Raw genomic sequence first — 26,779 nt, forward strand, 5'->3', positions numbered from 1 at the left:
TATTTGTTTTAAATGTCGCAATGGTTTTGCGGCTCCCAGGTGTTTTTTTTCCTTTGGAAACGGGTCCAAGTGGCTCTTTCTGTCTTAAAGGTTGCAGACCCCTGCCCTAGGGGGAGGTTTTAATCTTGCGCTCCCTGGCGAAACTCGCTGATCCAAGGGTGGGCGAGGAAAGTTGGAGCCAAAAAGGGGGCATAGGGACTTCTTTTATACAGCTGTCAGTGGGGGGAAGGCGGAGGCATGGGAGGTGTAGGAGGCCAGGGGTCTAGGAAGGCGCCAGTTATCTCTGTCACCATCTACCTTGCAGATGCATGCATTGGCTCTGGACTGCCCCCTTTCCCCCTCCCCCGTCCCTGACACAGAGGGGTGCTCTGGGCCAGACAGGTGAGAGCCCAGCCTCTCACCAAGCAGCACCCCTAAACCCGCTGTCATTCCATCTCAGCCCCCGCTGACATGTGCTTAGTCCCAGGACCCAGCGGGGCTGATTGGAGGAGGAAGCCACGGACCCCCAGCTGGGGAGCTCAGAGCTGCGCTCCAGGCAGAGGCTGGGATGCAGGTCTGAGGGCAGGATGGGGGCGGGTGGGGGGCTGTGGCCTCATGTCATGTGTTCCACAGAGTGAACTGTAATGGGGGAAAGTTCCTTCAACACATGCTTACTCTGCACCTACTCAGGGCCAGGCTCAGTTCTAGGATCTAGAGCCGGTGAACAGGATTCGTTTTAACTGGAGACTGGCCATAAACAAATGAATACATAATAGAATGTCAGGGAGGGAAAAGTGAGATGAAGAAGCACAGAACAGGGTAGGGGTGGGCAGTTTCAACGGGTTCTTCCACAGAGAAAACCCTGCCTGCGGCCTGAGTGATTTTGGCCAAGCCCCTGCCCTGACTCCCTGCCTCTGCTTCCCATTGGGTGGCGAGCTGAGTCATCTCTGAGGGTCCCAGCTGGCCTGGCAATTAGAAGGGCCTGAGGCAGAGAGCCCTCTGGAAGACCAGCCTCTCCCACGAGGTCCAGCACGAGGTCCAGCCCCACCCCTCTCCTGCCCATGAGACTTCTCCATCCAGGACCTAGCAGAGATCTAGCCTGGCAGGTAGAGATGATTCACCTGGGGTGCCAGGATCCAGGAAAATGCCCGCAGTAGGGGATGGGGGTGGGGGGTGTCAGAGCAGAAACATGGAGACTCACTGCCTTTCCTCGGGACCCTTCTGCTCTCCAGGAGGCCCAAGTAATAGCAAAGGAGTTGCAAGGGGCCCATGAGCTGGCCAGAGCCCATCTGCTCTGGATCTCAGCCTCCTAATCCACATGTCAGGTGTGGTGGGCTAAATAATCTTTAATGTTTCTTCCAGCTCTGGATTCCTCTTCTGGCAGAATGTAGCAGGAGGCCCAGGACCGCGCTAATGGTTCCCTGGAGACTCAAAGCAGAGGTGAGTGACAGACTCTGAAATGGGGGCAGGGAAGGGGATGGAGGTGGGGATGGGGGTGGATGGGAAAAGGGTTGCCAGTTTAGCAAATAAAAATGTGAATTGCAGATAAGCAATAAATAGGTGTGTTTTTTTTTATGTAAACATGTCCCAAATATTACTTATGCTAAAAAATTATTCATTGTTTATCTAAAATTCAACCTTAGCTGGGTCACTTGTATTTTATCTCCAGGTGGGGAAGGTGATTGGAGCTGGGACTTCAACAGAGGAAGGTCCGAGACTCTCAGATGACCAGCGTTCTGGCCACTTATCATGCTGCTCTTTGAATCCCTTGCCCATGGACTTCCTGATGCCTTGTTAGGAGATAGAGGGATGTGGGAGAGAGAACCAGGACTAAGAACTGTGTAGGGGTGTCGAACTCAATCAGAGAAGGGGCCAAAATCTAAAATCCAGCCTAAATCGCGGGCCAAATGGTTTACTGAACAGTCATAAACTGTCATTGTGATGGAAACGCAGCGGAGTGCAGTGATGTCAGCGCTGTGCGGGCCACATTGCAAGGCCTGGCGGGACGGATTTGGCCCGCGGGCCTTGTGTTTGACACATGTGGTGTAGAGAGACAGAGAGGCCCCAAGAGGCAGCACCTGAACTCCTCCTGCCCTGAATTCAGCTAACCTCCCCCCTGCTCCTCCCAGGAAGGCAGGGAGATCTTCATACCGTCTCCTGCACAGACAGAGTCATTCCTACCTCCACACCCTTGCTCTGTTCCTGCCCCCTCCCCTCCTATGCAAACTATACCCACGGCAGGAACCCTTTCTTGGACATTCTTCAGCATCAGGATTGCCTCTTCTGAGTTCCCAGAGCTCGGTCAGACTCATTGTCTGACACTGACACAGAGCCATTCAACCAGCTGAGCACCCTCTGTGTAGCCGGTGCTGGACACACGACAGAGATGAGGACAGACACAGCCGCTGCTCCATGGGACTCACAGGCTGCTGGGGAGACGGATATACAAACCATCACAGAATGGGGAGATAACTGCCCTGTCCCAAGGACTGAGGCGCCCTGTGGCCGGAGGCATCACACAGGTGGGGCCCATGTTCAGTTTTATCCAAGTCCTACCACCCAACAGACTTCACTCAATATCAGCGGAAGAAATGAACATGCTGAGGGAGAGCCGAGGAGGCAGGGCCTCCCAGCAGACCTTCCCCATCGGATTGGAAGAAGGAGCTCCCAGACGGAGGGAAGAGTGCAGGTGGAGGAGGCCTGGCATGTGCGGGGAGCGGCCGGGAGAGGAGTGTGGCCGGCACGGAGGAGGACAGTGCAGAGCAGAGTGAAAGGCCACCGTGCAAAGAGCCAGACCTGGGCAGCTCTGTCAGGTGCTGTGCACCCAGGGCCTGGGGAGGCTTCCTGTCACCGTGTGCTGTTACTCAGCGTGGCCTGGCCTGTGAGAGCCTACTTTCCTGGAGGGCAGGGGCTGTGCCTTCCTCTCCCCTCACGCCCTCAAGACGAGGCTGAGAGCCCAACACGGAGATGGATTGATAGAGAGCTGGGGGATGTCTGAGCTCCTTGAGGCTGACTGAGAGAACCAGGTACACCACACTGTTCTCTCGAGCTCTTGGGCATAGGCTGCTGTTGTGGCAATCTTATTTTATTTTTATTATTTTTAAAATTTCTTTATTAATTAAGGTATCACATATTTGTTCTCATCTCCCCATTCCCATCCCAACCCCCTCTCCTTGCATGGCCCCCTCTCCCCATTGTCCATGACCACTGGTTAGGCTCATACGGATGCACACAAGTCCTTTAGTTGATCTCTCCTTCTTATCCCCACCCTCCCCTACCTTTCCTCTGAGGTCCAACGATCTGATCTATGCTTCCTTATCTCCGGGTCTGTTCTTGATCATCACTCTATGTTGTTCATCATTTCCCCTAGATGAATGAGATCATGTGCTACTAGAAATACACTTACAAGAACTGAAAAATGAGACAAGCAATAATGGTTATGCTGAGAGGCAAATGAATCAGTCTGTAGTGAGTTTCTTTCTGGTCTGGGGCAATTTTAGATGATCATAGTCACTCAACAATGTTAGGAAAGATGAGTGACTTTCTGCCCTTTGGAGGCCCCTGCGGCATTTAGCATGTTTGCCCAGACCCTTCACAGCCATGGTCTGGGATGGTGCAGAGACAGTGACAGGCGACGTCTACCTACCCATCACTGAACCCCTCCTGAATGGACCAGGCCCCCTGCGCACATAATCTCCAGTGCCAGATTTAAAAAGAAGAATCTGAGGCTTAGGGAGTTAGGTGACTTGCCCAGGGAGTTTAGGCACTGGATGTTTAGGTAAGCCAGGATTTTAACCCAGCTTTGCCCAATGCTGATGCTCCAGCTCAATTACACGTAGCTACCCTTATTTTTTAAGGTAGTCTTTGAGATGTTACTTATTTTGGCACTGAGAAAGTCATTCCAGTTTTTTTACCATTAAAAAGTATTTTAATTGCTTTCAGAAAGGAAAGGAGACTGAGGGAGAAATACAAACATTAATGATGAGAGAGAATCATCCATCAGCTGCCTCCTTCATGCCCTCTACTGGGGATTCAACCCAGGCATGTGTCCTAAATGGGAATCAAACCATGACCTCCTGGTTCAGAGGTCGACACCCAACCATTGAGCCACACCGGCCAGGGTGTTTTATACCATTTTGATCTTTGCTACTCTTACGTTGCAGGGGCCATCAAAGCTGTTGTTTATCCATGTACCTCTGCAGTGGCCTTTGCTCAGAAGCAGTACACGCAAGGAGGAAGGAAGAAAGCAGGAAGGCAGGGATGAGGCTGGCTCCTCCTGGGGTTTACTGGCACTTTCTCGGGGTGCCCCACCCTTCCTCCAGCCCACAGCCCTGCCCTGCCCTGAGTCATCAAGCCCAGCGCTCCAGGGACAGCTGGGCCCTGTTCGTGCAGCCGTGTTCCTGCTCCGCAGCCAGACTCACACCATCCTCCCACACGTCACCCAGGAAGTGCTTCACTCCCTCAAGGAATCCAACGGCCACTGCCAGGCAAGCTTCGTCCTGGGTGTGCGGTGTGCCCTGTCTCCCCTGCTAGACCGTGAAAGCCTTGGGGACAGTGTGAACCCCAAGAAGGAATATATCTACCAAGAAAAACTCCCCGTGGTAAACGGGGCCCAAATTCATAACCAGAGTCTAGCAAACCATATGGATGGAAGCTCCGCACACACTCCGCATCTCAGGGAAAAGCTGCAGACTGAGCTTGCAACCTCCAGCACTGGGCTTCTGCTGAATCAACCTTGTTAAGGGCGTTCCTGGTATAATATTGACCAATGGACTTACAGACCTGACTGGTCCAATGGGAACTGTGCAACTATATTTTCATTTGCGTCTATACCGACCAATCAGAACCCCTTCACAACAGCCAATCAGAATGCACAGTTCTGACCAGTCAGCTGTGCAATGTGGACACCTTATTTACATAACAATTGACCAAACTTTTAGCATCCAACAGAGGCTGTATTTCCCTGTTTGCAAACTACTGGCCTGAATAAAATTTCTCCTCTTCCACACCTCCCATTGATAATTTCTACTGACAACAGGGCCCTTGCATTCTCCTGTTTGCATGCTCAATAAGCATCTATTGAGTCTTTGCAAAGAGTTCCCACAGTTTCCTGCTTCAATACTGCTTGGATGGAACCCATACTAGACCCCCAACTCCAGCCTGCTGTTCAGAGCCAGCCTCCACCACCTCCTCACAGTGCCCTTGGACCACCCCAAGGTCCCCACTGATACCACCATGATAGCCTAGTCTCCCTCACAGGTGCAGCGGAACTACCACTAGCACTCAGAGGCCGCCATTAACTGCCAGGTCAGCCTGGCGCTCTACGCCTCCTATGGTGTACCTGTTCATGTCTTACTACTCTGACCAAGATGATGTGGCTTTGAATAACTTAGTCAAATATTTTCTTCACCAGCCTCATAAGGAGAAGGAACATGCTGAGAACCTGATGAAACTGCAGAACCAATGAGGTGGCTAAATAATCCTTTAGGATGTGAAGAAACCTGACGGTGACGACTGGATGCAATGGAGTGTGCGTTACACTCGGGAAAAGTGTGAGCCAGTCACTACTAGAATCCTACGAACCAGCCACTGACAAAGACAGCCCTCATTTATGTGACTTAATTGAGACTCATTACCTGAATGGGTAATCTATCAAAGACTTGGTTGACCATGTAACCAACTTGTGACAGATGGAGGCCCCCGAAATCTGACGTGGTGGAGAATCTCTTTGACAAGCACACGCTGAGAGACAGTGATGAGAGCTAAACCTTATGCTGGCTTCCTGTTCCCACTGGGGTGACTTCTCTGGTCACCAAGACAGTGAAATCAAGTTGAGGTTGCCTTTACCTATCCTATAAGTTGTATCAAATAATCTATTTTTGTTCTTTCGTTTATATCATTCCTTCAAATAAAGTAATTTGGTAACAACCCCCCCCCCCCCCCCCAAAAAAAAGCACCTACTGTGTGCCGAGAACACTGCCGGGCACCAGGATTCAATTGGGGCTTATATATCCTGAGACCTCTGACTGTTTCACCGCCCTGATGTCCCTGGGTGTATCGCCCAGGCCTCCTCATGGCCCAGCAACTAGAGGAGTAATGTCTGGCACATCACAGAAACCCAGGCCACATCAATCCATGTCTGGATCTCCTGGACCTCCTGGGCTCTCTAGGTGTGTGCCTGGTGCAGGGCTAGTCCTCACAGGGCGGTTTTGTAACGTAAAACTGGTAAGTGTAAGGTACTACTGGGTGCAGACCATGCATGAGACCTTGAGAGCCACTCTGCAATCGTCTCCTCACTGATAACCCGCAGAGTGAAGTTTGGCCGTGAACAAGCTCCCTTCCTTTCCTTCCACTGGCTCCGTGACCCAGCCAGCCCTCCCCTCCACTCTGGTCTCTGTATCACAACGAACTCGTGGCCTTAGTGGCAGGTGCCACTTCCCTGGAGCCTGTGGACTTCTCATCGGTTTCATCCTAGGACCGTGCCGGAAGCCTGAGACCTTATACTGTAATGGTATAAGGTAATTCATCTCATCCTCCAAAAACCCTATACGTACAATAGACATTGTTATTATCCTTATTTTATAGCTGTGGAAACTGAGGGTCATCCTGTTTTCGTAAATTAGTAAGTGATGGAATCACGATTTGAATCTACAGTTGTCTGTTCTAAGCCATCCCTCTCAGTTCCCTCTTAATTTCTACACTTCCCTGCCCTGCAGTTGTATTTGAGAAAGCCCCCGTCAACGGCAAGATGTCCTCCCCCACCAAATGGAGGGATGTTTGCTCACCAGAGAAGGAAATGGCCCCTGGTGAGTGGGTGGGGGCATCTGTGGGATTTTATGTTGGATTAAGATATTCTACTGTTGACTTAGAACATAAGCATCAGGCCTGGAGACTCCACCCTGTGAGAAGACAGTGAGGTGTCTCATCTAAAGTTCTTCCTGGTGGAAGTCCCCTGGGGAAGGTATGTGGTTCAGGGCCTACAAAGCAGAGCTGCTGTGGGGGCCCAGGCTATGGAGAAGAGACCCTGGCGCCCTTAGTCTGAATGTTTAAAGGTTTTGGTGTCTACACTGGTGCTCCAAATCAGGAAGAGGCACATCACAGACACTCCAGAAGCTCAGGTCAGGATCTTGGAAAGCAAGTCCCTGGGATCAATTAGTCCCCCAGCGAAAAAGTGTCCTCTGATATACCAGCAGGTCACTCTCCACTCTGTTCATTTTCCAGTGTCATCTCTGTCCGAACAGCCTTGTTACAGCCCCTATAAGGAAGGACTTTAAAAGATTGCATTTTTAAGATATTATTTTTAAATAAATAAACTTTTTAAAAGAATAGTTTGATATTTGCAGAAAAGTTGCAAAGATAAGTATAGAGGATTCTTGTACACCCTTCCTTTGTTCCTCTATTGTAATATATTTGTCACAACTGATACACCAATATTGATATGCTATTATTACCTAACCCAAGTCCATACTTCATTTGGGTTTCTCTAGCTTTTCCTTAATGTGCTTTTTCTGTCCCACATACCATATCACACGAATTATCATGCCTCCCTACCTTCTTTCTAGTCTGGGACAGTTGCTCAAACCCTCCTTGTTTTCGATGACCTTGGCAGTTTTGAGGAATATTGATCAGACAGTTTTAGACTATCTCTTTGTTTGTTTTTCTGATGTTTTCCACGTGATTAGATGGGATTTATGAGTTCTTGGGAGTAAGATCACACAGGTATAGTGACATTCTCATCACCTCAGATCTAAAGTACATAGGATCAACGTGACTTACGGTTAATGCTAACCTGGATCACGTGGCTAAGGTGATGTTTGTCAGGTTTCTCCAGTGCTAAGTTACTAGGAGGAAGCATTGTGCGTTGCACCAACCAAACTCACTAAGATGGGAGGGACAGCAGCTCTGAAGTCTGTCTACCCGGGGGTCAGAATAGTAACCTGTGAGAGGCACCCACAAGGTGCAAGGAGAATCTCAGAGGGTAGCCCCTCTCAGCTTCAAAGATTTGGGGCTCTGCCCCACTTTAGCAGGTAGTAGGTCTCATTCATCTCAGTGTCCCCGAAACTTGTACTAGGCTATCTGTTGAATACATTGCACTTTTTCTTTTGCGGATGCAATTTATTTTATTGAGGTGAAATGCACTGAACATAAAATTAACCACCTTAAAATGCACAATTCAGTGGCATTTATACATCCACAGTGTTGTTCAACCAGTCCTTCTATTTAGTTTCAAAATATTATCATCATTTCAGAAGAAATCCCCATATCTGTTAAGCAGTCATTCACTATTCCCCTCTCCCTTGGGCCCTGTACCTATTCTAGATATTTCATATAAATAAAATCATATGTGACCTTTTGTGTCTTGACTCCTTTTACATAGAATAAGGTTTTCAAGGTTCATCTGTGTTGTAGCGTGTGTCAGAACTTCATTCCTTTGCAAAATATATATATATTTTTTAAAAATATATTTTTATTGATTTTTTACAGAGAGGAAGAGAGAGGGATAGAGAGTTAGAAACATCGATGAGAGAGAATCATTGATCAGCTGCCTCCTGCACACCTCCCACCGGGGATGTGCCCGCAACCAATGTACATGTCCCTGACCGGAATCAAACCCGGAACCCCTCAGTCCGCAGACCGGAGCTCTATCCACTGAGCCAAACCAGTTTCGGCAAAAAAAAATATTTTTTTTTATTGATTTCAGAGAGAAAGGGAAAGAGAGAGATAGAAACATCAATGATGAGAGGGAATCTTCGAATGGCTGCCTCCTGCATGTCCCCTACTGGGGATCAAACCTATAATACAAACCTGATTAGGAATCAAACCATGACCTCCTGATTCAGGGATCAGTGCTCAACCACTGAGCCATGCTGCCAGGCAGAATTTCATTCCTTTTTATGGCTCAGTAATATAATTTCATTCCTTTTTATGGCTCAGTAATATTCCATTATCCACATTTTGTTTCTTTTTTTTAAAGCTTTTATATATATATATATATATATATATATATATATATATATATATGGTGTGTGTGTGTGTGTATATATATATATATATATATATATATATAGTCAGCTGCCTCCTGCACACACCCCAGTGGGGACCAAGCCCAAACCCCGGGCATGTGCCCTGACTGGAAATCAAACTGGCAACCTTTCAGTGCATAAGACAATGCCCAGTCAACTGAACCACACCCACCAGGGTATACCTCACTTTGTTTAACCATTCATCCATTGATGGACATTTGGGTAGTTTCCACTTTGAGCTATTGTGAATAGTGTTGCTACAAATAATCATATATATAATGTATTTGTTTTAGTACCTGTTTTCAGTTCTTTTGTGTGTATACCTGTGCATGATTGGATGTTTTAAGAAGGTGATTTCCTCAGAAGTTTTTAGGAAGCTGGTCAAACTTTTGCAGGTGTTCTGGATAAGGGGATTTCTGCCTTGGGCCCAGTTCAGGTTACCATCTTACCAACAGGTTGTATAAAGACACGACACACATGTATCAAATTCTCCCATGATAAAAAGCCAAGAGGGAGAGTTAAAAATCATAATGCAAATATATAAAGAGAGCAAAGTATCAAGTCTTACATTAGATTTCTTTAAATGATTGTTCAAGCACAGCATGTGGGAGAACTGGTTTACCAACAATTATGCAAAGAGAAGCTCAGAGTTTGAGCTGACCACAATCTCTACATGAGCCAAGGCACTGAGTGGCTACCAAAAAGGCAAATGCAAATGTTGGCTGCATTAATAGAGGCATAGCATCCAGTACAGAGACGGTGATTGCTCTGCTCTGTTCCACACTCTGCCAGACTCACCTGGCGCTCTGCGGACTCTCTGGCATGCTGGGTATACTCTGGATCAAGAGAAAGTGACCGCACTACAGAGCCCTGGACACCAGGTCATGTGACAAGTGGGCAGAGGACTCAATGTGGGTGGGACAGCTGAAGCAGGGCCAGTGTTGCTCAGGGTTGACAGGACTGGCCCCTGGGAAAGAAGGCTTTTTTTTTTTCTTTTTTAAATATACTTTATTAATTTTTAAAGAGAGGAAGGGTAAGGGATAGAGAGTTAGAAACATTGATGAGAGAGAAACACTGGGGATATGCCCACAACCAAGGTACATGCCCTTGACCGGAATCGAACCTGGGACCCTTCAGCCTGCAGACCGACACTCTATCCACTGAGCCAAACCGGTTAGAGCAAAAAGGCTCTTTTTTTTTTGTTTGTTTTGTTTTTTTTGTTAAGGTGGGATCTCCTTCTTTGTAGGTTTGGGTGTATGGAGTGAACAGGCGAAAGTTTCAGAAGGGCATTGAGTGAGCCCAGGTGACTCTGGGGATCAGGTACGTGCGCTTGGATTTTTCATATTGAGAAACATAGTCTGAGGGGCAGAGAGAACAAAGAATGAACCTTGTGGCTTTTTTTTTTTTTTTTTTTTTTTTTTTTTTTTTTTTTTTTGCCTCCTCCTTCCTCTTCGCCTTCTTCTTCGCTTCTTCAGCTATTCTTTTCCTCCTCCTCCTCCTCCTCCTCCTCCTCCTCCTCCTCCTCCTTCTCTTCCTCCTCCTCTGTCCCTTCCTCCAGATTGGCACCCAGCACCATCCTATCCTGGGAAGAGGCAGCCAAGTCCCCACACAGGTTAAGGATTTTCATTAGAATAAAGGGCTGAAATCAACAGGGTAGGATTTAACTGGATAGGTTTTAAAACCCAGGAAAATGCTTATGCTATTATGGTAAATGTAAATGAAAAAAAAAAAAGTTGAGTATACAATTATATATCTATATAAAGTAAAATGCATAGAAAACTCTAGTATAAAATGCACCAAAATCTTAACAGCAGTTATCTGTGTGGATCCGGGCTGTCATAATTTTTTATTTTGTGTTTTCTGTTTTTCTGTATTTTTCAAAATGTCTGTAATGTAGAGGCATTATTTCTACAGTCGGGGGTGGGGGGGGGAGCTTTGTTGTGAATGAATTTCATTGGAGTCGTTGTGGGGTGCAGTTTTCACAGGTCCACTTCTGTCCCAGCTCTGTGTGGCAACACCCCCCCCCCCATCTTGTCCCCACTCTCAGTGGTTCTTCTGGTCCCTGGACCTCCCCACACAGGGCCCTGTTCCCTGCAGGCACTTGGGATCTTGAGCAAACACATGACGTCTGCTTGAGGAGCTATACAAATCAGTGACTCTGGAGTAGGAAGCAGAGCCCTAGCTCGCTCCCAGGTAGAAAAGACCAGAGGGGTGAGGAGGCCACAAGTTGGGTGCAGCCAGGGGTGCGGGGCCACGGCCAGGGTGAGCGGGCCTCTCCTCTCCTCGTGTCGCTGCAGCTGGCTAGCAGCCTGGATGCACCTGCGCTGGCAGGAAACACGGGCTGCCAGTGTGGGGGTTCTGAGGAGCTGGGGGCGGTGTGTGCAGCTCACGTGGTCTCCAGACATCACCATGTGAGAGCCTAGACTCTCTGAGCTCTCCCTAGTGCTGCCCTCGGCTGACCCTTGACACACATTCATTTAATCCACACACCTGGTAATGACCAGGTTGGCGTCATTACCCATTTTTTTAAAAATACGTTTTTATTGATTTTAGAGAGAGGAAGGGGAAGGGACAGAGGCATAGAAACATCGATGAGCATCAGTAGGCTGCTGCCTCCTGTCGGGGCTGGAGCCTGAGCCGGGCACGTGCCCTGGCCCAGAATCTAACCGGTGACCTCTTGGTGCATGGGTTGATGCTCAAACACTGAGCCACGCCGGCCGGGCATCATTACCCATTTTAACTACAAGAAAGCTGAAGATCAGAAAGGTGAAGCACCGGTCGCCTAGCTGGTTCACAGCAGCGGTGCTCTTAACCGCCTCAAAGGAGTCTACACACTTCAGGGTTCTGCTTGGCCAATGGCCTATGTCTTGTCCTTGAAGTTCATGTGGTCCCACCGATGGTTCGGTTATTGCCTGTGATGACACTTTAACTGTGGCCTTGGAGAAAGAGCCTCTTGCTCGCTTCCTCATCTCTCAAGGATGGCAGAATGCTGGAGGCATCAGCTGCAGAGACCCCTCCCTCCCACCCTCAAACGTGGCTCTAGTGCACATGTGTCAAACACAAGGCCCGCGGGCCAAATCCGTCCCGCCAGGCCTTGCAATGTGGCCCGCACCACGCTGTCATCACTGCACTCCGCTGCGTTTCCATCACAATGAGAGTTTATGACTGTTCAGTAAACCATTCGGCCCGCGATTTAGGCTGGATTTTAGATTTTGGCCCCTTCTCTGATTGAGTTCGACACCCCTACTCTAGTGGGTCCTTCTGGGCCCCGGAGGCAGGTGGCGTCTCTGTGGCCTTGAAGATAGAGAGCGTGACCCTCCCACCGCCCTGCCAGAAAGTCTCACAGGCAGGTCTCAGGCCCCAGGCGGGGTGAGTTCCTGTTGCCAAGGGCATTGTGATTAGAGCTGGACAGGACAATTGGAACGCCACAGAAGGGCAGTTAAAGGACACGCCCACGGAGGGCCTTTCTACCCGCCAATCCTAAGGTTCTACAATTCCAAGACTCAGATATTGACGGGGGTAGTGGCGGGGCAGGGGGAGCTGGTGCCTTCTCCCACTTGGTCTGATGCTTTCAGAGCCTCGGCTCATGAACTCAGGGTTGTAGCCATAGGCGTCCTCACCACATGCCAAGAAGGGGACTTTTTGTGTGGCTCTTGGTGGACCTTCTCCTGAGGGTGGGAGAAACTAGCCCCTGCGGGCCAAGGCACAGCTCTCTCTGAACTGACTCTAGAAACATTTACTCTTCTGTGCTGGGGAGAAGGGTGGCCTGGGCTGTGTGCTGGGGAAGCAGAAGGAGTTCACCCAGTCTGAGGCAGACAGACCCAGGGCCAGGGGCTTGACGCTAAGGCAGAGGGACACAGAAGGCATGCAGGAGCCAGAGGAAGGACCCCTCACTTTGCAGAGCTGGTCCTTTCCTCCCTCCAGTTCCAGGAAGGACCTCCAATAAATAACCTGAGGGGCCCACCCGGGTGGCCTCAGAATAGCCAACAGTATGCTGAGTCTGCCTGCTGCCCAGGACACACCGAGTCACGGCATCCCAACTCCAGTTGCTGGGCCTTGGGAGAGAGCCACGGTTGTCTCATGTGGCCCGTTGGGTAACTGAGAAGCAGCTAACGGTTTGTGGGTATTGAGTAACTGCTGGGCTTCCTGAAACTTCAAGTTTCTTTTTGGACCACTCCCCATCTTCCTCTTTCAGAATCAAGTGGGGGCTTCCCATTTATCTATGCATTCACTAGTTACGTGCTTACCGCCTCCCCTGCTCCTGCCTGTCCAGTCTGGAGGATTCAGAGTGACATCCATGGGGTCCTGCCCTCCTGGGCTTTCTGGCTCAGACAATGCTGCCACCATCTGCTCCTGCAACCACGGCAGAAATCTTGGCCTCAGACTCCTCCCTCCCACCCCCTCACATTCTCCCTTCTGTTTTTCTGCACTTCCCCCATCACATCACTTATCATCTTGTATCGTAAAACTCCAATTGTCCGTCTTCCCCTTCTGACTCACTGAAGGCAGGGGCTGTGTGTGTCTTGTTTCCTCCTGTATTCCTGGCACCTGGCATAGTGCCTGGCACTTAGTAGATGCTCATTAAACACTGTATGAATTAGTAGGTCCCTTTCATTTCATTTCCTTAATATTTCCTGGAGCCATACCCTCCTCCCCTTCCCCAGCCACGGCCTTTGCTCAGATTTCATCCTTCATCCTGACCGAGCTGCCCACCTTATCTCCCCTATTCAATTTATTTCCCACACCATAGCCAGAGAGCTAATTCCAAAGTGCCCGTCCACCCTAGTCACAACCCTTCCAGACCTCCCATTGCTCACAGGAACAAGGCTACATTTTGGGGATCAAGAAGGAAGTTATAGCAGACATGACTAAACAGCCCGCTGTAAAAATGATCAGGGAAATATGCAACAATACAAAAAACTTGCGGTGATACTATATCAACTGAAGATAAGAGAAGGTCACAAGGCAAAATGCCAGGAGGAATGGCACTAACTGGCTGGTACAAGGGAAGAGATTGAGAAACACATTCCGGGATGACACACCACCTGCTCCTCCCTCTGGAACAGAACAGCATACGTCATACTGTCATTAACTGACCATGTGCTCACCCTCTTTACTGCAAGGCCCTTCAGGAAAAAGACCATATTTCCTTTATCTTGGTGTCTCTGGCACCTAGCACAGGACTTGGCATATATAGGCACTCAGTAACTATGTGTTGAATGAATGGGTCAGAGGATTTAATGAATGAAGAATCAATGGTTCCAGAATAGATAAAACAGAGTAATCCCCTCTGCCTCGTCGTCTCTCAGGGACCCAGGGCAGCACTCACTAGGAGGACCTCTGGCCGCACCCCAAGAACACAGGATTGTCTTCCAAGCCAGAGTGGTTGAGGGCATGGATCCTGGGGCCAAAAAGCCTAGGCTCTAGAAAGAATGCTGGTTTCATCAGATGTTAGCTGTGTGAACTTGGGCAAGTAACCTAGCCTCTCCCTACTCACCTTTGGCATCTGGAAATAGTAATAGTACCAATCTTAAAGAGTTGTTATGAGAACTAAATGTATGTGTGTGTGTAAATTTAGTGCAGGAAAAAAAAATATATACACGCACACACACACACACATTCACAAATATATATATAAAATAAATTTACATGTATACTATACTATATATACTATGTAGCATAGTTTTTAAATATAGTACATAGACAGACAGACATGTAGAACTGTTTACGTGTCAGCTGTTACTGATGACGACAGAGATAATTCCCTAGTCCATCCCATCAGCTTTTCTTTTTCTGTGTCTACACCATCTGTCTAGTGGTGGAATTGAGAGTTCTGCCATTAGTAAGCAATGCATCATAAAGCGGAGAGGTGAGGAGGTGGTGCCTGGTTTGGCTTTATTTCTGTGTGGTTGAGTGAACAAAACAATCAGCAGGGTACCCATGAAAAGGTCCTGTACACTCAAGGAGGAAGAAAATTATTCTGGAGATTGAAATGAAGAGCTTATTATCTCTGAAATGATCTTTTTTAAAGAAACAGAATAAAACTCAAAATCATCCATTTGGCATTCTTAAAGCAAGCATGCACCCCAGGAAGCGTTGGTGTAGTGGTTATCTGCTGGGTGCTTTCCAGGTGGACAAAAGATGTGAATAGAAATGGAAATGCCAATAGCTCTCAAACATGGGAAAGGATGCTTCATCTCACTCATAAGAGAAATGCAAACCAAAATACAGCTAGACATGATTTTTCAACTATCAGAAATCTGAGAGTTTAATATCACAGGTTGTGAGGCCCTTGTGAAATCCATTGCGGGGATTTTAAATCCATGTGGGGATTTTACTTTGAAAAATCCCCCTTTCCTTCCCCTCAGCAATGTTGTTTAGCTGCAATTTTCTCCAGTCAACTGCAGTGGTGGCCCTGACTGGCTGAAGTCTGCTAAATTTCTCACCATCTAGAGGAGATCATAAAAAATTATGGGGCAAGCTACTTAGCACTCTGAGCTTTGTTTCCTCGTCTGTGAAATGCCACAATAGTAGAGACTCAGGGAAAGCAGCCAGCTCAGTGTCTAGCACCTATTCAAAAAGTGACACCTTTTCTTGATTTTGGTAATTGGATACCTAGCAATTAAAATATATGTGCTTGATCTAATCTAAAGGTTTATGGAACCACAGACTAAGGTTCTACTTTCTCAATCATTACAGAAGATACAATAAAAACAAGAAAAATGTAAATTGGATAGCAAAGAACAAAAAACCTTTTTGAAAAAATAATGACAGAAAACTTTCCCCACCTGGTGAAAGAAATAAACATACAAGTCCAGGAAGCGCAGAGAACCCCAAACAAGAAGAACCCAAAGAGTCCCACACCAAAACACATCAAAATTAAAATGGCAAAGATTAAAGACAAAGATAGAATCTTAAAAGCAGCAAGAGAAAAGCCATTAGTTGCTTATCAGGAGCACCCATACAACTGTCATCTGATTTCTCAACAGAAACTTTGCCGGCTGGAAGGGAATGGCAAGAAATATTCAAAGTGATGAATAGCAAGGACCTACAACCAAGATTACTCTACCCAGCAAAACTACCATTTCCAATGGAAGGTCAATAAAAGCTTCACAGACAAGAAAAAGCTAAAGGAATTCATTACCACCAAACCAAGATTACAATAAATGTTAAAGGGTCTTCTTTAAGAAGAAGAGCCCTAGCCAGATTGACTCATTGGATAGAGCATCAGCCCGTGAACTGAAGGGTCCCGGGTTCAATTCCAGTAAAGGGCACATTCCTTGGTTGCAGGCTTGATTCCCAGCCCTAGTGGGGGCACCTACAGAAGGCAATCAATCAATCTGTCTCCCTCACATTGATGTTTCTCTATCTTTCCCCTTTCCTTCCACTCTCTTTAAAAAAAAAAAAAAAAAAAAAAAAAAAAAAAAAAATTAGTGGAAAAATATCCTTGGGTGAGGATTAGTAACAACAAAAAATTTAAAGATTAAAAATGTGAATGAAATGGCAATAAATACATACCTATCAACTATTGAATCTAAAAATCAAAGTAAATGAATAAGGACTCTAATGAACAAAATAAACTGATGAATAAAATAGAACCAGAGTCATGAAAACATAAAATAGACCGAAGAATCACAGAGGAAAGGGGAGAGGAGGCAGGAAGAGATTAATCAACGAACTTATATTCAGTCCTGGCAGGTTTGGCTCAGTGGATAGACCATTGGCCTGCGGACTGTGGGGGTCCCAGGTTCGATTCTGGTCAGGGGCACATGCCTGGGTTGTGGGCTGAGTTCCCAGTAAGGGGTGTGTGCAGGAGGCAGCCAATCAATGATTCTCTTTCATCATTGATGTTTCTGTTTCTCTCTTCCTCTCCCTTCCTCTACGAAATCAATTAAAAATATATTTTTAAAAAGAACTTTTATTCATATATGCATAACCCATGGACACAGACAATAGGGTGGTGAAGGCTTGGGGCTGGGTGTGATCCCAGTGGAGGGGGCAAGAGGGGGTGTAAAGGGGGAAGACATCTATAATACTCTCAACAATAAAGATTAAATAAATACATACATACTAAAAAACAACAATAAAAAAGTAGCTGAGACCGGTTTGGCTCAGTGGTAGAGCGTCGGTCTGCGGACTGAAAGGTCCCAGGTTCGATTCCAGTCAAGGGCATGTATATTGGTTGCGGGCACATCCCTGGTAGCGGGTGTGCAGGAGGCAGCTGGTCGATGTTTCTCTTTCATCTACGTTTCTAGCTCTCTATCCCTCTCTCCTCCTCTCTGTAAAAAATCAATTAAAATATATATATTTTAAAAAAAAGAAGTAAAACAAGACTACATCACATATTAAACAGATACAAATAAATTAAGCTATGTTATTGTCAAACAAACTAAAAAGAGAGTTTGAAGGCTTTGGCTAGAAATAAAGGATAATGATTCAGTCAAAGGTTGTAAGGTTTGCAAACTGGAAATGCAACTAGGCAATATCTAAAAGTGTTCTGAATGAGAAAGAAAAGCTGGGGGTTCTTATAGTAGAATCAGTCCTACATTCTTAGCTTCTGGATTGTTCTGAGATGGTCATCGTCCAGATGACCCGTGGGCTGGAGAGTGGATGTCAGGTGGTATGGATAATCAGCATTCCTTTCTTAGCTCTTCAGGGAGTCAGCGGAGGGTTATCTAGATGTACTCGTATATCCAGGCATTGACACAAGACTGGAAAGTTCAAAAGTTTAAGTTCTTAGGCTAGTTAAAACAAGAATAGAATCTTTCCTCATACCTCAGCCTACTTGATTCCAATAATTTAGCAGCTTGACTATAGCGACTTCATTTTATTCTTCACTCTATTCCTCTCTATTGGAGGCAACAATTCTCAGATTTTCAGGTTGAAAAACAAAATTCAACTAGACCATATGCTGCTTACAAGAAATATTAAAAGTAACACAGACATGTAAAAAATGAGATGTAATAATATTAAAAGAAAACATAGGGAAGGGATCTTGGAGTAGTCAAGACCTTCTTAGTTATGGCTTAAAAAATCCAGAAGCCATAAGAGAAAAGATTGATAAATTCACCGCTGAAAAATAAAAACTTCTACATTAAAAAAAATCATTAAAGCCTGGCCTTGGCTGGGTAACTCAGTGGTTAGCGCTAAGGTTGTGGGTTCCATCTCCAGTCAGGGCATATACAAGAAGCAATCAATGAATGCATAGCAGAACAACAAATCTCTCTTTCTCTCTCAATTAAAAAAAAATAAGGAAAGTCAAAATAAAAATGATACACTGGGAAAAAATAATTTTTAATTTTAAATTCTGGTAACATGTAGAGGGATAATCCAAAATATTAAAAGTTAACAGGAATCAGTAAGCCCCATGGCCTAACAGAAAAATGGCCAAAGGATATAATAGAAAAGAAAATGCAATGGATCTCAAATGGCTCTTCTGTTATGAAAAGATGCACTCAAAATATGAGAAATACAAATTCAAACTGCACTTAGCTATGACTTTTCACCTATCAGATTGGCAAAATTCCAAAAATGTAATCTCACAGGGTAGAGTGAGACTGTGGAGAAACAGGTTCTCTCATATTGATGGGAAGTAACCTGGTACAACCCCAATAGCGGGCAATTTGGCAGTTGTTATCCAATTTACAAATACACAATCCTATGGACCTAATAATAATATTTCTCTCCTAGCTGGTGTGGCTCGGTAGTTGAGTGCTGACCTATGAACCAGAAAGTCACAGTTCAGTTCCCACTCAGGGCACATGCGTGGGCTGCGGTCTCCATCCCCAATGTGAGGCCTGCAGGATCATCGATGTTTCTGTCTCTCTCTCCCATTCCCTTTCTTTCTGAAATCAATAAAAATATATTTTTTAAAAAAGAATATTTCTGTGATATTTCCTACATGGACAAAAAGTATCTTCATGGCACTCATTGTAGCATTGTTTATACTAGCAAAACTGGCAACAACCCAAATGTTCACCAATAGAGGACAGGTTCAGTACATTGTAGTACATCAGTACAATGGGATACTATCCAGCCCCTAAAAAGATTGAGGAAGCTTTCAACATACCAATTTAGAAAAATCCCCAAGATACAATTATGTCACAAAATGTAAAGTCACATGTATGGTATGCTACATTTTTGTGTTTAAAAAAACAGTGTAGAAATATTTGTACTTGCACAAAGAAATTCAAGATACAAAAGAAACAAACAAACAAACAAAAAACAAAACAAAACAAAAACTACCTTCCAGCTTAGGATGTGAAAGGAAGAGTGGGAATTGGGTAGAGAAATGGGGAGAGATTTTTCTCTGTATAGACAAAGCTATATTAGGTAAGTGCAAAGTAGGAGATGGTAATAGTGATATAAGAAATAATAAAAATTGTGGCTAAGAGCATTAAATGGAACAAAAGGGGGATACTTTTGTTACTTAAAAATATACAATCCAGCCCAGCTGATGTGGATCAGTATGTTGGCCCATGAACCAGGAGGTCACGGTTCGATTCCTGATCAGGGAACATGTCCAGGTTTCAGGCTTGAATCCCAGTACAGTGCATGTAGGAAGCAGCTGATCAATGATTCTCTCTAATCCCTCCCTCTCCCTTCCTCTCTGAAATAACTAAAAATATATTTAAAATATAAAATAAATCCTAAAAAATAAAATAAACACAAACTATAGACTGTAAATAAACCAATGTTCCCTACATATCTATATATACAAAAGCCCAATGACCAGAACAGTGGAACAATCAGAACAACTAGATGGCCCGTGGCTATGACATGCACGGCAGCTAACCAGCCTGATCTGGGCTTGGATGGGCCTCCCCAACTCTGATTGGTCCCCTAACCCTGATCAGGGGCAGGGCTGGCCAGCCAACTACCCATGGCCCCTCCCCCCAGATGGGGCTCCATTGAGGTGGCCAGCCAGACCCCACCTATGCACAAATTCGTGCACCGGACTTCTAGTCTACTATAAGACTCCAGGAAGAAAAAAAAGCATGAGCAAAAACATAGGGGTGTGTGTGAAAGAATTGATTGGTTTAGAGAATGGGGAGCTGTCCCACATGACTAGGGTGTGGAGGGCTGATGGTTAGTAGGGCTATTGGGGCAGGTCATTGGGGCAGGTCACCAGGGCCTTGAGTGACACACTGAGAGCTTATGCTTCCTCCTCCTGTGGGTGATGGAGAGTAGCCAGAAGTTTCTGAGCAGGATTGTGAGGTTGGGACTGTCACATGATCAGTGTCACCAGAAAGGAGACCTGGCCCTGAACGGGTCTGCCTAGGGCGAGCTGGTAGGGTGTGGGCTCTTGACTTCACGCAGGACAAATTTCACAACGTGAGTCCAGGTGAATTTTTGAGGAAGTTCATTGAAGATGGGGATAGTGAAACAAGAAAGGGCTGGGGAAGTGAGCCTAGGCAGGACTGCTTAGGCTCACTAAGAAGTCAGAGAAAACAAGGGACTGGGGACAGGCTCAGGACAAACTGCCCATTGCTGCCTGGTTGCAAGCCTCGTGGGGTCCCTTGAAGTTTGGGAGATACACCCTGGGGGGAGGGGGGGAGAGTGGGGAAGGGGAGCCTGCTCCTGGAAGGGTGGGCGGTTGCTGATCCTTTGTCTTGAGGCTTTTATCTCTCTGTTGCAGGCAGGAATCTTAGGGGAGATCTCAGGGGAGGGTTTCAACAGAATAGCCATCCGTTTTCTAGGTGTGGTCTTCAGGGTTGTGGCCTCCACTGATTGGTCAGAGTCAGGCAGGGGGTCCTCAGTCATTGCAGCTGGTCCTGGTGTGGCCCACCGAGTTTTGCTGCTTTTCTGGGTCTGGAGCTGAAATACAGCTGAGGCCTAGATGTTACTTCTAGGGAGGTGACCTTCTGTATCTGCTGGAAATCGCTCTGTCAGTTTGTTCAGCTCTCTGCCTCAGCTTCTCTAGTCCACTTGTCCTCGCTCACTGGCCTGGCTCAGTCAGCTGCCTGAACCCCACACTCACTGAGGTGGGGGAAAGAGGGGTGGCTACAGGCACGAGGGGGCATTCCTTAAGCTGGCGGGCTCCTAGGAGGAGCTGGAGAGAGGTGGTGTGGATAGTGCTGGCTCTGGAGGCCTGGGGCTGGGGTAAGGGGTACAGCCCTGAGTCCGTTTCTCCTCCTCAACCCATTTCTTATTTCCTTCATGCCATCTCCTCACCCCCATTGCGACCAGGGAGGGACTGAGAGGCAGCTCCTGGCACCTCCCCAGTCACCACAGCCTTTTCTAGCCACCCTCTGGCCCAGCCCCCGCAGGGGCCTCTGTGGGCAGGCCTTTGTGTCAGCACAGTGGCCCTCTTTGTCCTGAGCAGCATTCCCCCCACCCCACCCACACACACCTCTCTCCCGCCCTTCACTCGTTCTCTCTCTTTCTTTTTGCCCCTGTTACAAAAAAACACCAGACACAAGGGGCTGGGCTCTGATCTTGGTTTCCCCCCATGGAGTCTCCGAGCAAGTCATTTTGCTTCTCTGAGCTGTAGTTTTAAGTCTGTGAGAAGGAGCGGGGCGAGAAATCAAACTTCTGGAAAGACTGGGTCTGCTACCCCATACTGGGACCTAAGTAACAAACGATGTCCACGAGGACCCCTACCTAACTCTCACGCTGTCCACCGGACCTCCTGCTTCCATCTCCAACCTCATCCTCACCGCTGCCCGGCCAGGGGGGCGACATTCTCCCGTTTGACAGATGAGGAGGCCAAGGCCTGTGACCCGGCCTGGCTTCATGGGTGTGTGTGGCTTGTACAGTGACACAGGGCCCCGCACGCTGAAGGCCCTGCACTTGATTTAATGCTCTGCTATCCAGTCTCAAAATTTTACTAGTTTTTTTTGTTTTGTTTTGTTTTTTTAACAAGGGACCGACATTTTCATTCTACCCTGGGTCCCACAATGTCTGCGGCCAGCCCCACGTGTGGAGAGGTGGGGCCGAGGTCTGCCTCAAAGCTGCCTTTCTCCCCTGGGTGCTGCGTTCCGGTTCCGGCGTGCTAAGAGTCAGAGCTTCCAGGCTGCGTCTGGCATCAGAGGCCTGGCCGCTCCCTGGGAAACATGAGGAGCCCAGTTCCCGGTGGTGAGGGAGGCAGGATGCTTCGGGCCTCCAGAGAGCGAGCGAGACAAGGCTGTTGGAGCCAGCCCAGCCCCGTGTAACCGGAACCCCAGGTGGATCTAACGCCATGTCTCAGCCGTCACTCCGGGAGCTCAGCAGGGCCTTCCTTCCAAGCAGGCTGCAGCTCCAGGGCCCGGAGGCCTACCGCAGACTCACTGTGTGACTTGGATAGTAACACCCCCTTTCTGAACGTTAGTTTTCCAGTATGAAAGATGATAGTGACAGCACCTACCCCACAGGGTTCTGAGGAAGATTACGAGATACATGGACATAATGACTAGCACTAAGAAAGTGATCAGAGAACCCAGAAATCGACCCAAGCCATTATGCTCAATTATAATAATATTTGACAAAGGAGAAAAGAGCATACATGGAGTCAAGACAGTCTCTTCAATAAATGGTGTTGGTAACACTGGATGAATACATGAAAAAAAAAAAAAGAAAGAAAGAAACTAGACCACCAACTTACATCATACATAAAAATAAACTCAAACTGGATAAAGGACTTAAATGTAAGGCGAGAAACCATAACAATCTTAGAAGAAGCCATAGGCAGCAAAGTAGCAGACATTTGTCGAAGCAATATCTTTACTGATACAGATCCTAGGGCAATGGAAACTAAGGAGAAAGTGAACAAATGGGAGTACATCAAAATAAAATGTTTTGCACAGCAAAAGAAACCATCCACAAAACAACACGAAAGCCCACTGCATGGGAGAACATATTCGCCAATGTTATCTCCACAATTTATAGGGAACTCATACAACTTAACAAAAGGAAGATAAGTAATCTAATCAGAAAATTAGCAAAGGACCTAAACAGATACTTCGAAAGAGGACGTATGAAGGCCAACAGACATATGAAAACATGCTCAAAGTCACTAATTATCTGAGAGATACAAATAAAAACAACAATGTGGTACCATCTCACAACTGTCAGAATGGCTCAACAACAAATCAAAAAGGACAGGTGCTGGAGAGGATGTGGAGAAAAAGGAACTCTCCTGCACTGCTGGTGGGAATGCAGACTGGTGCAGCCACAGTGGAAAACAGTATGGCGTTTCCTCAAAAAATTAAAAACGGAACTTTCATTTGACCCAGTGATCCCACTTCTAGGAATATAGCCCAAGAAAACAGAAACCCCAATCAGAAAGGATATATGCACCCCTATGTTCACAGCAGCACAATTTACAATAGCTAAGATTTGGAAACAGCCTTAAGTGCCCATCAGCAGATGAGTGGATTAAAAACTCTGGCATATCTCTACAATGGAATACTATGCTGCTATAAAAAGAAAGGAACTCTTACCATTTGCAACAGCATGGATGGAGATGGAGAACATTATGCTAAGCAAAATAAGACAGTCAGAGAAAGATAAATATCACATGATATCTCTCATTTGTGGAATACAATGAATAACGTAAATTGATGAACAAAAATAGAACCAGAGTCATAGAAGCATCGAACAGGCTGTCCAACCTATGAGGGAAGGCGGGAGGTGAGGGGGTAAGAGATCAACCAAAGGACTTGTACGCATGCACATGAGCATAACCAATGGACATAGACAAGGGTTTGGGGGGGCATGTGCTGGGGGGTGGGGGCAGCTGGGGAAAGGTCAATGCGAGGAGAAAGGAGACTTATGTAATACATTAAACAATAAAAAATTTAAATTTAAAAAAATTAAAAATATATAATTTTTTTTTTAACATTACAGTTCAAGAAATAAGAAGATGATAACAAGATAGAGTTCTTAATCTAGATATTCATGGAGGCTGGCCAGGTAGGCGACAGGGACCATGCCAGGTGCTGTGACTATGAACAGGATGGACCCTAGGCCTGTGCTCAAGGAGATCCCCATTAGAGGGAGATAGACATCAACCGTGACAGCAGTGTGGTAAGTGTTGTGACAGAGGGTCACCTGATGGGGCACTTGGGCTGGGTCTTAGAGGAACGAGCTGGGAGCCATGAGAAGGGACCAAGGGCAGAAAAGCATGAAGGGCATTGCAGGCCGACAGAGCAGCAAGTGCCCGGCAAGAGGCCAGTGAAGGCCCAGCACGGCGGCATGGCGGGCTCAGAGGCAGGAGGCGAGGAGGGGAGGTGCGAGGGCCTGGCCTCCCAGCTGCAGAGCTGGGTTTTGTCTTGAGGATGATGGGCTACCAGAGGGGGGGAGGCAGGCAATGGTTGGGAAGGGCGACAGAGACCCCACGCTGGCCTGTGAAGGAGGGCTTGGAGGTGTCATGTCCCAGCTCAGCGAGGAGGGGATGCCAGGGCCCAGGCTCCGCCCCCAGCACAGATTGTCGGAGCAGGTTTCTCAGGGGAGATGGCACAGGGGAGGGAGGGAAGATGAGAAGGCTTAAGAGAGCCAAGTGCCTCCTCGGGGCTGGCGAGACAGGAACCTCCTAATGCGTGGGGAGAAGTGATCCTGGGGGCCCTTCTGCTCCTGCTAATGGAACCCTCCTTCCCAGTGCCACCCCACCCCCACTCCAAAGGCTCCATTCTCCTGCTCCTGGGGACCATTGGGTGACCTGGACTTCACTACAAGCCTGCCGCGGCTGCTAGATTAATCTGGATGCTAATCTACCCTTCCAGCTGGGGCCTTGTTTGGGTTTGCTGTGGGGCTCACCGGCTCCCAATGAAAAGTTCTAAATTTTTTTTTCAACAAGCTCTTACCAGAAAGTATAAATAAATAGTACAAAGACAAAACCAAAGGTGCTCACTCTGGTTGAAGTGGGATGGGGGCTCCTCGGGCAGCCCCACCTAAGGGGAGCTCAGCTGAAGGATTTGGAGCCTGGACTTGATCTCCAAAGCCCGGATCAGATATCTGGGGAAGTTATCCGGAGACAGACTTTCAGCCCCTCATTAGAAGGGATACTAACCCTGGAACCCAGGCAGCTCAGGACAATGGGCGGAAGCCTGAAAGAAGAACGTTAGACGGGCCAGTGAGAACTGGATTATTATCACCATTTGCAGATGAGGGACCCGAGGCTCAGAGAAGAGACTCTAACGTGAAGTTAAGGCCTTGGGGTTCCAGAACAAGTCCCTTTCCTGTGCTCCTCCGGTCTCACTGAGTCTCCTGTCGTGGTAGCTCAGACACTGTGTGCCTCAGGGATGCCGTTTCTCTGACTATAAAGTAACAGATGAACCAGAGCAGGTGCAGGACCCGGCTCTCCCCACTCCAGTCAGCTAGAAGCTGAGGCAGAGTCCTGGGTCCTCAATTTGGTATCAGGGGAATTTTTTTCACTTGGCCTGAACAGCAGTTACAGTAGAAATCTGAAGGGAGAAAACAGAAGGGGGTTGGCTGGACCACCAGTGCCCAGGGAAACGTCCCCACATTGGGACCCTAAGGCCCAGGCTCCATAAATAGGGGCCACAGGGATTCCCAGTTCCCTAAAAGCTGCATGAATCAGCTTGGACAATAGGAGGAGGAGGCTGGACAAGGGGCCTGTGTCTTCCAGGCGTAGGACTCTGAGGACTGCAGAGGCGGCTCAGCGGCACAGCGCTCTGTGTCCGTCCCACTCCTGCTCTTGGCAAGGCTTCAGCCAGCATCCTTCCTGGGCCCCTCCCGGGGCCTGCAGCCAGGTGCCAGTCAGCTGATGTGGAGCCCAGCAGGAACCACGGCCCCAGGGCCCTGAGCAAACTCCCAGGCACAGAACAAGGACTGCCACGCACTGACTGTCCAAAACCCCAACGGATGGGACACTTGTTAAGAGGGTGAGTGTGATTTGCTTCTATTTCCCAGAGAAGTGGGCCCTCAGGGGGACTGGGACAGGGTCAAGGTCTCCCAGAGTCAGTGCTGAAGCTGAGCCACAACCTACTGTCCTGGCACTGAGATCAGAATGAGCGAGAGGAGGACATGCATTACTCACTCATTCATCCATTCACATGTTCAGCCATTCCTGGGCTGCTGGGCCCTCGGGGGGGAAGGAGGCAGACCCGGTCCGCTTCCGAGGATCACAGCGCTCTCCGAGGATCACAGCGGGGAAAGGGTCCTTGGCCAGGAAAGCCATCAGAGCAGGGTTCAGGGCAGAGCAGGGAGTGACCTGTGTTTGGCTGGCGTAGTCTGAGAAGGCAGCTCATGGGAAGCAGCTCAAAGATGGGGGACCAAGAAGATGGGGGTGTTCAGGAAATTTCTAATGACTCTGAACGAGATTAAGCGAAGGGAGCAAGCATAGCGGAGGCTCCAGCCCTCCTCTCTGGAGCTGGAGACTAGCAGGACCCAGAAGGCCGGGATTTCCTCCTGGAGGCCCCGAGGAACCCCTCCCCAGCCCCCGCTCCCCCCCCCCCCCCCGCTCACCTCCACCTCCCCTCCCCAGCCCCCCCACCTCCCCCCCCCACCTCTTACCCCTCCCCAGCCCCCCACACCTCCTCCCCCCCCCCCCCAGGAGAGTTCTCGGGGTGGTGCTCTGAGCAGGTGCCGGGAGGAAACGGCACAGGTTCCTGGCACGGCCTCGCGGTGGGCAGCCACAGGAGCCACACAAGCACTAGACAAACTTTGCAAAACTTGCGCGTCGCTGAAAACCTCAGCCCAGGCAGCAGGGCTGCGGCGCCAGCCCCGCCCTGGCAGCTCCGCGGGCAGATGCGGTGACCCGCCGCGGCCGCGTCCCCAGCCGGTGGCTGGGTGTCGGACGGGGCGGGGCGGGGCGGGTCCAGAGTCTGTCCAGAGTC

The 26,779-nt window shown here is 48.0% G+C and overlaps 1 pseudogene; it reads left to right on the plus strand.

The window, feature by feature from the left end:
* Positions 1-5,214: 5,214 nt before the first annotated feature.
* Positions 5,215-6,575, plus strand: LOC118712910 (annotated as a pseudogene).
* The last annotated feature ends 20,204 nt before the right edge of the window (positions 6,576-26,779 follow it).

Source organism: Pipistrellus kuhlii, unplaced genomic scaffold (genome assembly GCF_014108245.1).
Source record: "Pipistrellus kuhlii isolate mPipKuh1 unplaced genomic scaffold, mPipKuh1.p scaffold_m20_p_9, whole genome shotgun sequence".
In the NCBI taxonomy this organism is placed as follows: Eukaryota; Metazoa; Chordata; class Mammalia; order Chiroptera; family Vespertilionidae; genus Pipistrellus; species Pipistrellus kuhlii.